Here is a 10,335-nt window from a genome sequence, read left to right as displayed (position 1 = left end):
CTACAACACATACAGCGTAGGAATGGACAATGTGTCAACAATTTTGACGCCGATTTTCTGAGTTGGTTATCACTGTATTGCCATATGGTCACTTTGTTTATTGGTATGGGAGAGCATACATGTATATCTTTTGGGTTTAATATGGTGTTTCGAAAGAAAAAATGGTTGAATTCTCTGATCTGCTGTGAATGGAAAATGGCCAGCGATAAACTGGGTTGTGGCAGGGTTTCGGTATGACGTAATTTTGCGTGCTTTCTGTGAGTTAAGTCGAAAATACACGTACATTATAATTTGGTAGATCAAAAGGTGCGATTTCCATCCTTTTGCTTTTTACAGTACGCTAGAAATATCCTGGAACCGATTTCGGAATAATTTGCCTTAAACAAGTATTTTTCGGTCGACATGTGACATCTAAAACATGCGCAACATGTACGAAATTAGCTGTTGTTTGTGAATGAGAAACTCGCCAGACATTTGTAACTTCTCCTTTAATTGTGATTGCATGCCATTAAAAGGGAACATCCACTTCCGGAAAAATCAATTATTAGCAAACATTGTTATACGACTGAACAGACTTAACTTGTTAGAGTGTAATGTGAAGTGCTAGCTTTCTACCCCATATGAACCATGTGAGCGTTAGCCCTACCAATGGAAATGGGCCCACACAAGCACAGAGAAAAACTCTGACCAGGGTGGGAATTGAAACCACAACCTGCGGGTTAGATCACCGCTGCTCTACTGACTGAGCTACAGGGTTAGACGGGAACAGGCCGTGGGAACTTCAAAGATGTTAAAGTCACGGCAATGAACGTGTCATATAATAATAAATTCGTTTATTGAACACTCTCGCAGTCAAGGACTGAATTACAGTGTTGGTCAGAGCAATACATGGTACAATTATAAAAATATAAATAGAAATAGATAGCAAGAAAGAATACAATTGATATAATTGGATTTACTATTACAATTGACACAGCAGTCACACTAACAAAATCACACTAACGAAATCACCGAAACGGTTAGTTTTCATCACCACAGTGGCATTAGGTTTAGGTCTTAGATTGTAATGAGAGGACTGCTAATTATACTTTTATGTACATGTAGTGGTGGGAATTGGTTGAAATTTCACATTCGATCATCAGAAATAATCAGATTGCCCCAACGGATCGATCATCGATTATAATCAGAAAAATCTACCAATAAGCATTCCACATATTTTTCATCTAAATAGAAGTCTAAGTGGGCCCTTCCTTCACTTGATGAAAACCAAAATATTCCCACACTTTTGACCTCGCGTTTCCAGGATAGCGAAAGATCTCCAACTCGTCCATTTTAGCCGCCATGTTGGACTCGTCAGCAACATGTAAGCGAGGCATGTCTGAGAGAGGACGCTGGGAATTGAGGAGAACGAAATGTTCAAACATTTTCAAGCCAAAACGAACAATTTGTGAATACATTTGAGATGTATTTCAAAACTTATTAATTTACCTATTATCTCTCACACTGCAGCCCACCACCATCCTTATCAGTGTTGCTAGGAAGACAAAAAAAAAATTGTTGAAAACTTAAACAGTCAACATTGAAAGGGGGAGAGGGGAGGAGAAGTGGGAAAGGTTTAAATTCTAGATATGGCGGGTATTGGAAGCTAGAAAAGTACGTGTTTTTTAATAAAAGTGTGTCCATAATTTTGCAACTTGTTGTAGCAACTACAAAACTTTTGTTGGTATTCCTTTCACATGGTATACCACAGTCAATCAGTTGTGAGTGACGCTAGTAATTCATGCTAGCCCGCCTTTGTACTGGGTAAGTACATGCCCAAGGAAACAGGTGTTATGTCCAAGCTTCAAACTTCGACACCTTTTGATTTTGTTTCAAAGTAGGAAATAGAAATTTATGTTTTCTGTCTAATATGATCACAAGCAAAAAATTATGGACACTTTTTGGCAATGAAACTTTTGCATCTGGCAACTGAAAGTTTTGTTTTAGTTGCCAGCTGGTGCCTGCACCAAAAACTTGATTTCGGACCCTCCATGTAATCCCTCGAGGCACTGTTGTAAGTCGGCAGAATTCCAATCAAACTTCAATTTACAGTGAAATAATAATAATAATGCTAATAATAATAATAATAATAATAATAATAATAATAATAATTAGTTTAATTCCTCTTTTTGTAGCTTAACAGCTAAATTACAAGAGTGATCAAAGTACTAATCATATATATAAATTATGATGAAACATTTTACTAGTTAAGAATATGTATGTAAGAAATTTGTCGAGACTGTTAGTAGAGGCCATGGCGAGATCCTCTCTGGTGGTGCCTGAACGTAGATTGTATCCATGGAACACAGTTGTGCGCTGTGGTAGCAAGTTAGCAAGGACACCGGTGTCGCAAACTCTCTGGATAAACTTAGTGCATGCTGCGGCACGCCGATCCGAGAGAGTGCGAAGACCACAGTGCACAAGTGTGGCTTGTGGCTTACATAAGATTTCAAAGCAACAGACACATGAAGTCAAACTCCACAACATACTGTACACAGATATATTACCATGTCATCCCTTACAGACAACAATAAGTTATTTCATAACAGCAACATTAAGAGCACCCGTGTCAAACTGTTGCTTGAACGATAGGCTTACATGTACATGTATCATAAAAACAAGAAAATGTGGTCATAAAAGAGCAGCTGTGTTAAGCATCTCTTGAAAGCTGACTGGATTTCCTCTAGCTGCAGTAGTGGAGGCTGCTCTGGTGCTATGTGGATTGAACTGCATTGTGTCTGTTCCAGCAGCATCCAGTGAAATCTTAACCCAACTACTTAGAATATCCCTTCTCATCCTCTTGTAATGCTTAACAAAACTGATGTGTAAATATGACTCGGTACATCTTCTGAGTTCAGTGCAAATACTCTTTGAGGTGTGTAAAAACACAGTTTCAGTTAAGAACATGACATTGCGTGTCTGAGTATCTGTTGTCGGTAAAGTCCGTTCTCAGGTTGAATCCGTTTTTACCTAGGTTGAATATGCACTCTCCCAACCCCTAAAAGGATTGAAAACACTTTACCTTCCCTCAAATTCTCATTGCCTTACGCATCTCAACATATCTTCTTACTGTTTCTTATCATCTTATCCGGCGGTTTCTGTATTCATACACTTATCTCTTTAGGCTCAACATCACAACATAGTTAGTATGGAAACAGAAGACTGTACTAATCACTTACCGGTACTCGAACACGCACCCTCCAGATCTGTAGTCCTGTGTCTTTACCAGTGAACTACAACGACGAAAATTCTCAACCCAACACAGTTTTTTTCATTTTTTACTTTTGGTAAAACCAAAAACCAAGAAAACCATGATTCAAAGAGCTCAAGCCCCATGGTTGTCCGATGAGATCAGATCTGTGAAACGTCTCCGGAGGATAGCTGAGCGCAACTGGAGGTCTACAAAGTCTGAACCTGACCGGAGATCTTTCAAACTTCTTCGGAATAAAGCTGTCTTTCTTATGAACAAGTCTCGTTGTGAATTCTATACAGATTTCATCAGCAACATCTCTGATAATCAACGTAAGCTTTTTGCTGCTACAAAGAAACTGTTAAATCAGTCAGCAGAATCGCCCTTTTTACAGCACGGCGACAAGTTAACTTTGGCTAACGACATGGGTTCGTTCTTCGTCAAGAAAATATCCGATCTTCGCGTTAGCCTTGATGCAATTCCGAACTCATGCAGTACTATCAGCCGCCATTCTTCTCAGTGTTCTTCTTCCTTTACTGCTTTTCACCGTGTAGACATGGACTATTTAAGGAAACTTGTGCTTAGAACGCCGACAAAATCCTGTTTACTCGATCCTGTTCCTACGAACATCATGAAAGATTGCCTTGATGAGTTACTTCCGATATTAACAACCATGATAAACCTGTCGCTTGAATCTGGATTTTTCCCTGTTATTTGGAAAGATTCGGTTGTCACACCACTGTTAAAGAAACAAGGCCTTGACTTCGTTTTTAAAAATTTTCGACCTATCAGCAATCTTTCCTTTGTTTCAAAATTGGCTGAAAGAGTGGCAGCTGATCAGATCCAGTCTTACTTAAATGAGAATGATCTTTTTCCTACATTGCAATCTGCCTATCGACAGCACCACAGTACAGAAACCGCCCTACTTAAAGTCAAGAATGACATTTTGATGAGCATGGAAGATAAGCATGTCACATTGCTTGTGCTTCTCGATTTAAGCGCCGCTTTTGATACTGTGGATCATCGGATTCTCTTAAATCGCCTCCAATTTGATTTTGGAATTTCAGGTTCTGCACTTAATTGGTTTGAATCGTACCTCTCTAATAGACTCAGCGTATCTCTATCGATGGTGTTCTATCGAATACTTTTAATCTTAAATTTGGAGTTCCACAAGGTAGCTGTCTCGGGCCATTATTATTTTCTCTCTATGCTAGCAAGCTTTTTAAGATCGTCGAGTCACATCTTCCTAGTCTCCATTGTTATGCAGATGACACACAACTGTATATCGCGTTTAGACCAGGAAATGATTTGGAGGAAACTGCTGCCTTAACTGCCATGGAATCATGTATTGCTGATATCAGTCAGTGGATGCACAAGGATAAGTTAAAACTAAATTCAGATAAGACAGAATGTCTTCTAATTAGAACGAGACAACAACTTCAGAAAGTCAGCAACATCAGTATGTTATTGGTTGGCGACTCCCAAATTGCTCCATCATGTGAAGTTCGAAACTTAGGAACCTGGTTTGACTCGAAAATGAGTATGCTAAGTCATATTAACAAAACTTGCTCATCTGCTTTTTATTATCTTTCTAACATACGTAGAATTAGGAAATATTTAAGTCGTCCAACTACCGAATCATTAGTTCATGCTTTTATAACCAGTAGAGTAGATTATTGTAATAGCCTATTATATGGCCTCCCGAATTCACATATCATGAAACTCCAACGTATACAGAATGCCGCAGCTCGGCTGGTCATAGGAGCACCAAGATTCTGTCATGTTACACCATTGCTTTTTAACCTTCATTGGCTCCCGATTAGTTACCGCATAAAGTTTAAGATTTTGCTTTTGACATTTAAGTGTTTATACGGTCTAGCTCCTAATTACCTGAGCGATTTAATTTGCATCAAAAAGCAATCCAGAAACTCCCTTAGGTCAAACGACTCTTTATTACTTGAGTTACCTAGCATTAAGACCCGTCCAACCCTTGGCGATCGTGCATTCCAGTCAGCTGCACCTTATCTTTGGAATGCATTACCTTCAACAATTCGCAACATAAAGACATTATACACTTTTAAGACTGCTGTTAAAACTCATTTTTTTAATTTAGCTTTTAAATAGGTTTTTCTACTCATGTCTCATTTTTAATTTAGCTTTTAAATAGGTATATGGTTGTAGTTTTTAATAGTTTCTTATGTTTTTAGTTCACGTGACGGTTTGACATAATTTTATTTTAAAATATTGTGAAGCGCAACTGAATATATTCATATAGAGGTCTGCGCTATATAAATGTAATTATTAATTATTAATAATAACCAAGAACAGTCCTAAACTGACCCTAATTTCTCTTTAGGCTTAATTTAGGCTTCTAAAAATGGTTCTTTAATTCATCTGAGTGCATATGCTACTTAGGTAAAATGAGGATCACCAATTTAACATAGGTAAAGACGGATTTCACCTGAGAACGGATTTTACCGGCATTAACATATCCACTTACTTTGCCATTTCTATACTTTAATATTTAAACTATTTCACTGTGTATCAGCATATTCACTTTAGAATAATTATACTGAACAACATTTCAAGAGAATGGGTGGTTATTTCCACTATGACTATCCACTTCAGAATAAGATACTTAGAACACTACCATGGGTGGTAATAATTTTACACCACGTGTACAGTTACTGTACATGTTTCTCTTAAGAGGTGCAGCTGTATTCCTCTGTTAGTTAGGACGCTCTGTTTGCATTGTTATGTGTGTGCGCTTAAGGACGGTGCCTACTAATTAACAATATTTTTGCCACGGTGTGTGATTATGCAGGAAATGTAGATCTTAACAAGTGTTATTAAAATCCAAAAAGAAAATTGGGGGTAACCACGCATTTTTCAAAGATAATTCATGAATAATATTTGTAAAAAGCTTTAAATTACAAAGCAATGTATGGCGTTCTTTCTCAAATTGAAACTTAGTTATCTCTCAGTCCTTGGTCAGTCCTTGGACCAATCCTTTTCTTGTTATATATTAATGACTTTCACCATTGTTCTAAAGTTTTTGATTTTCATTTATTTGCTGACGACACTAATTTATTCTGCAAACATAAAAATCTCACCTCTCTACAGGCAAGTATGAACAGTGAACTCTCTAATGTGAATTCCTGGCTTTGTGCTAATAAACTTTCTCTTAATATAGAAAAAACTAGTTTTGTAATTTTTCATCCTCCTCAAAGGAAATTAACATTCAACTTCCACCTAACTCTAAATGGGAAGCAGTTGCAACAGGAATCTTGTATTAAATACCTAGGAATCTTAATTGATTCAAATTTATCCTGGAAACCTCAAATCGCATGTACTGTAAAGAAAATTAAAAGAAGTGTAGGCATCTTGTCTAAGCTTCGCCATTATGTTAATATTGATATTCTTACTAATCTCTATTATTCTTTAATCTACCCATTTCTGACCTATGGTATATAATCTAAGCTTCACCATTATGTTAATATTGATATTCTTACTAATCTCTATTATTCTTTAATCTACCCATTTCTGACCTATGGTATAATTATCTGGGGTAATACATACTCAACTACACTTCAGCCTTTATATATTTTACAGAAAAAAGCAGTTCGATTTATGACTTTTTCTACATTTGATGAGCATTCAACTCCACTGTTTAGATTATTAGAAATTATGAAGCTTTCTGATCTTGTTACATTTCATATTGCACTTTTTATGCATAAATTTCATAATAACTCATTGCCTTCGAATTTTGATACCTTCTTCAATTCAGTGCTTAATATTCATAACTACAATACACGAAGTGCAGCAAATCAATCTTATTACCTGCCTCGAGCTAGAACAAACTATGGAATATTTAATATTCGCTTTCAAGGACCAAAGGTATGGAACTCTCTTGGGAAAGATATAAAGTCAACTCCTTTTAGTAAATTTAAAAAAAAACTAAAAAATGAATTGCTGTGCCAATATTAATTTCATTCTTGTTTCTGTTTTCCCTAGGGTAATGAGTTTCTTCTCAGTTTATTCTGTGATTTATTTGCTGCCTTAAATTTGATTTTTCGTTTATTATATTCAGGATTTCATCCAAGTTTATCTGTTCTTCTCCCCATGGCTTGTAAATTTTGTTTGTCCTTTTTATACTTATCTATAGTTCAATGTGTGTGTGTGTGTGTGTGTATGCATCATTCTGACCCTTATGTTGTAATTTATTCTATGTAGTTTGGTTTCCTAGCCTTGTTAACTTTCTAGTTATTTTAGGAAGCCAACACCCCATTTAGCTTTAATTCTTACTTCATGTACATTAATTTTTTTTCAAGTATAAGGGGTCAATAAAAGTTGTTGTTGTTGTCTCAAAAATGCATGGTTACCCCCAATTTTCTTTTTGGATACCAAGAGTACTTACTAAGATCTACTTTCTCCGGATAGTTTTAAACCGCACAAAAGTATCCCTGTATTGGTAAGCATCACCGATAGGAAAATCCGAGTATCTCAAGATGCGCAGAACGTATGCGCAATAACAACAGTTGGCACCGTCCTTAAATGGTTTATGTTAGGAGAGTCAAACCTTATAGAAGTATTTTATTCAGAGACTAATTTTGATAGACAAGTGTATTAACCACATCAAATCACCATTGCAGAGTTCTTTCCATTGACGAAGCCACTGCTTGAGCTCACACAAAATAGCATCTGTTTGGACCAACAGTGGTAAGTTGCTCATCATTACTGAAAGCTTTTGATATTGTATACAATGTACATGTATGACCCACGAGATGCAACCAAGCTGTGATTACGTGTAACTTGTGCTAAAAGACACCCTTTTTCCATACACTTGTGATCCATATACATGTATGATTCAATTTTCCCTGTTGGATGAACAAAGAATTGAAAGTAATAAGTGCTTAGGGTTTGAGGCTTAAATTGAGACAAATCTGGAAGTGTAGATTCTAGAAATCATTATGCATCCACTTATTGGCATGTGAATACCATGCATTATATAGTGCATGTATAGCAGTATTGTTTTTTTTAATTGATTTGAGTCTAAAAGGAACTTAATTTAAGTGTCTAGTCGTTCTAGCGCAGAAGCACTAATTGGGGACACTGTAAATTGAAATTAACAATTAAACACAAATCAAGTGAAATGTTGGTTTTTGAGGAGAGGGGAAACCGGAGTACCCGGAGAAAACCTCTCTGTGCAGAGTAGAGAACCAACAAACTCAACCCACATATGACGCTGAGTCCGGGAATCGAACTGGGGCCACATTGGTGGGAGGCGAGTGCTCTCACCACTGCACCATCCCTGCTTCCAAACTCGGAATGTTATCTCCTGGGATTTTTGATTTGAGTTGACTTGACTGCATTTCATCCCATAAATGCGTTCCTTCAGCTGTTTGATTTGAGGGATTGTAGGAGAAATAATGTGAAGCTTTGTGCTTGTTATACTGCTACTCCATTAGTCAAGAAGCTCAGGCTGGTTCCGAACAAGACACTCACGCATCATGACTTGGTTTTTTCTGATACTCAGAAATGATTTCCTTGGTGACAAAATGGACCTTTCCTGTGACTTATTGCGCATTTGACAACCAGCAATATGTAGTTATTCGTACATATAAATGGGTCCTTTTTTGTTATCTTGATTGTCGCTTCTGCTAATAAATAAATAAATAAATAAATAAATAAATAAACTAATTAATTAATTAATTCCGTAATAATTTACAAGTACAGTTAAAACAACCAAGCCTGTTCAAATAACAGAGCTTTGTGATATTCCATAAAAGGGTTTCTTTTTTCATACAAATGTACTATCAACATATGTTTATAGCAGAAATACATCAACACGGCAGCCAGAATGTAAGTCTTAACTTTGGCTATCGTTAACGCTTTGTTTGCCTTAAGTTTTGTAAGCTTGCGTGCCTTCTTGTGCACACTTCTTTTATCGTTTATTTAGAACCACAGGATGTTACTAAACCTTGGTGTTTCCTTAGTATGGGACAGATTAATAGTAAAGAAATCAAAAAAGGGATTTGGAATTAAACTGGGATGAGAAATCTCATGATTATTTAAATATTGGAGGCCAAGAAATTGAGTTCAATTGATGACTTGGTTTAATACAGATGTCACCTCACCTATCCTCTTCACGCTCTGTTGCGCGTAAGGCCGCACTACTCTTCTTCCACTTGTCCCTATCCTTAGCCAGGGCTCTCGCTTCCTCCCAAGACTTCCAGCCCACCATTGTCCTCTCTTTCTCCACAGTTTGGCGCCAGGTGGTTTTGGGGCGGGCAACTTTCCTTCTCCTTCTCTTTACTTCTATACTCATCCTCGTACATCCTGTTCTTTCGTTAAGCTCGTCAAATCGATACTAGCCAAAATATACCCAGGCTTCTTTTCAGGCACTGGTATTGGAAGGAATCTAGTTTTCTGTTGTCTTGGACATTGGTCTTCCATGTCTCACTTCCATATAACAGGACTGGCTTGACTAAGGTGTTAAATAGCCTGATCTTGGTCCTCCTATTTTATTGCATTTACATTTAATATGAATTTTAAACAAATGGAATAAAATCTTAGAATAGTCCATTTTACAGTTGTTTGCTTAGTGACCTAGCCTATGAATGGCTGCGAGGCTGCTGGTGACCTTGTATTGATACAGACTTCACTGCTTTTATTATGTAAATTGTGTTGTCGTAATTGTAATTAGTCTACATGCATTAACATTAGAAAAGCACAAAGGTTTGTATCAAAGCAGGGTCACCGGCAGCCTCGTTTCCATTCTTAGGCCAGGTAACTTAGCTACAACCTATTGCAGCTCCTACAACTCTGTGGTTGGTTCACCCACACATGTAGCTTGAATCGGTGTTGTGGCATGTGCTGTAGTCTTCTCCGCTCTTACTGGTGATGCTTCTAGAGTGAGGGTGGAATCATCTGCCTTAAACGTTTTTTACATGGGAGGTGGTATTTCTTGAGTATTGAGTCCAACTCGGATCCTCATCCACAACAACACTGTTGCTGGTCTTGCTGATATCTTGGAATGGTGTTGGGTTAAATGGAGTGGAAACGTATTGTTCTTTTCTTGTCCAGTACTTGATCACCTACTTGAA

General features: G+C 37.2%; 1 protein-coding gene across 3 annotated transcripts in view; it reads left to right on the top strand.

The window, feature by feature from the left end:
* Positions 1–10,335, top strand: part of LOC137974446 (tetratricopeptide repeat protein 28-like) — a 37,608-nt gene that overhangs the window by 12,278 nt on the left and 14,995 nt on the right. For all 3 annotated transcript variants that reach the window (XM_068821443.1, XM_068821442.1, XM_068821441.1), the window contains exon 4: positions 7,882–7,948. The gene's annotated coding sequence lies outside the window, so the exon portion shown is untranslated. The remainder of the gene's footprint in view (positions 1–7,881; positions 7,949–10,335) is intronic.

Source organism: Montipora foliosa, chromosome 10, assembly GCF_036669935.1.
Source record: "Montipora foliosa isolate CH-2021 chromosome 10, ASM3666993v2, whole genome shotgun sequence".
Taxonomy (NCBI): domain Eukaryota; kingdom Metazoa; phylum Cnidaria; class Anthozoa; order Scleractinia; family Acroporidae; genus Montipora; species Montipora foliosa.
Note: the sequence above shows the minus strand (reverse complement) of the source record. Positions and strands in the feature narration are given on the sequence as shown.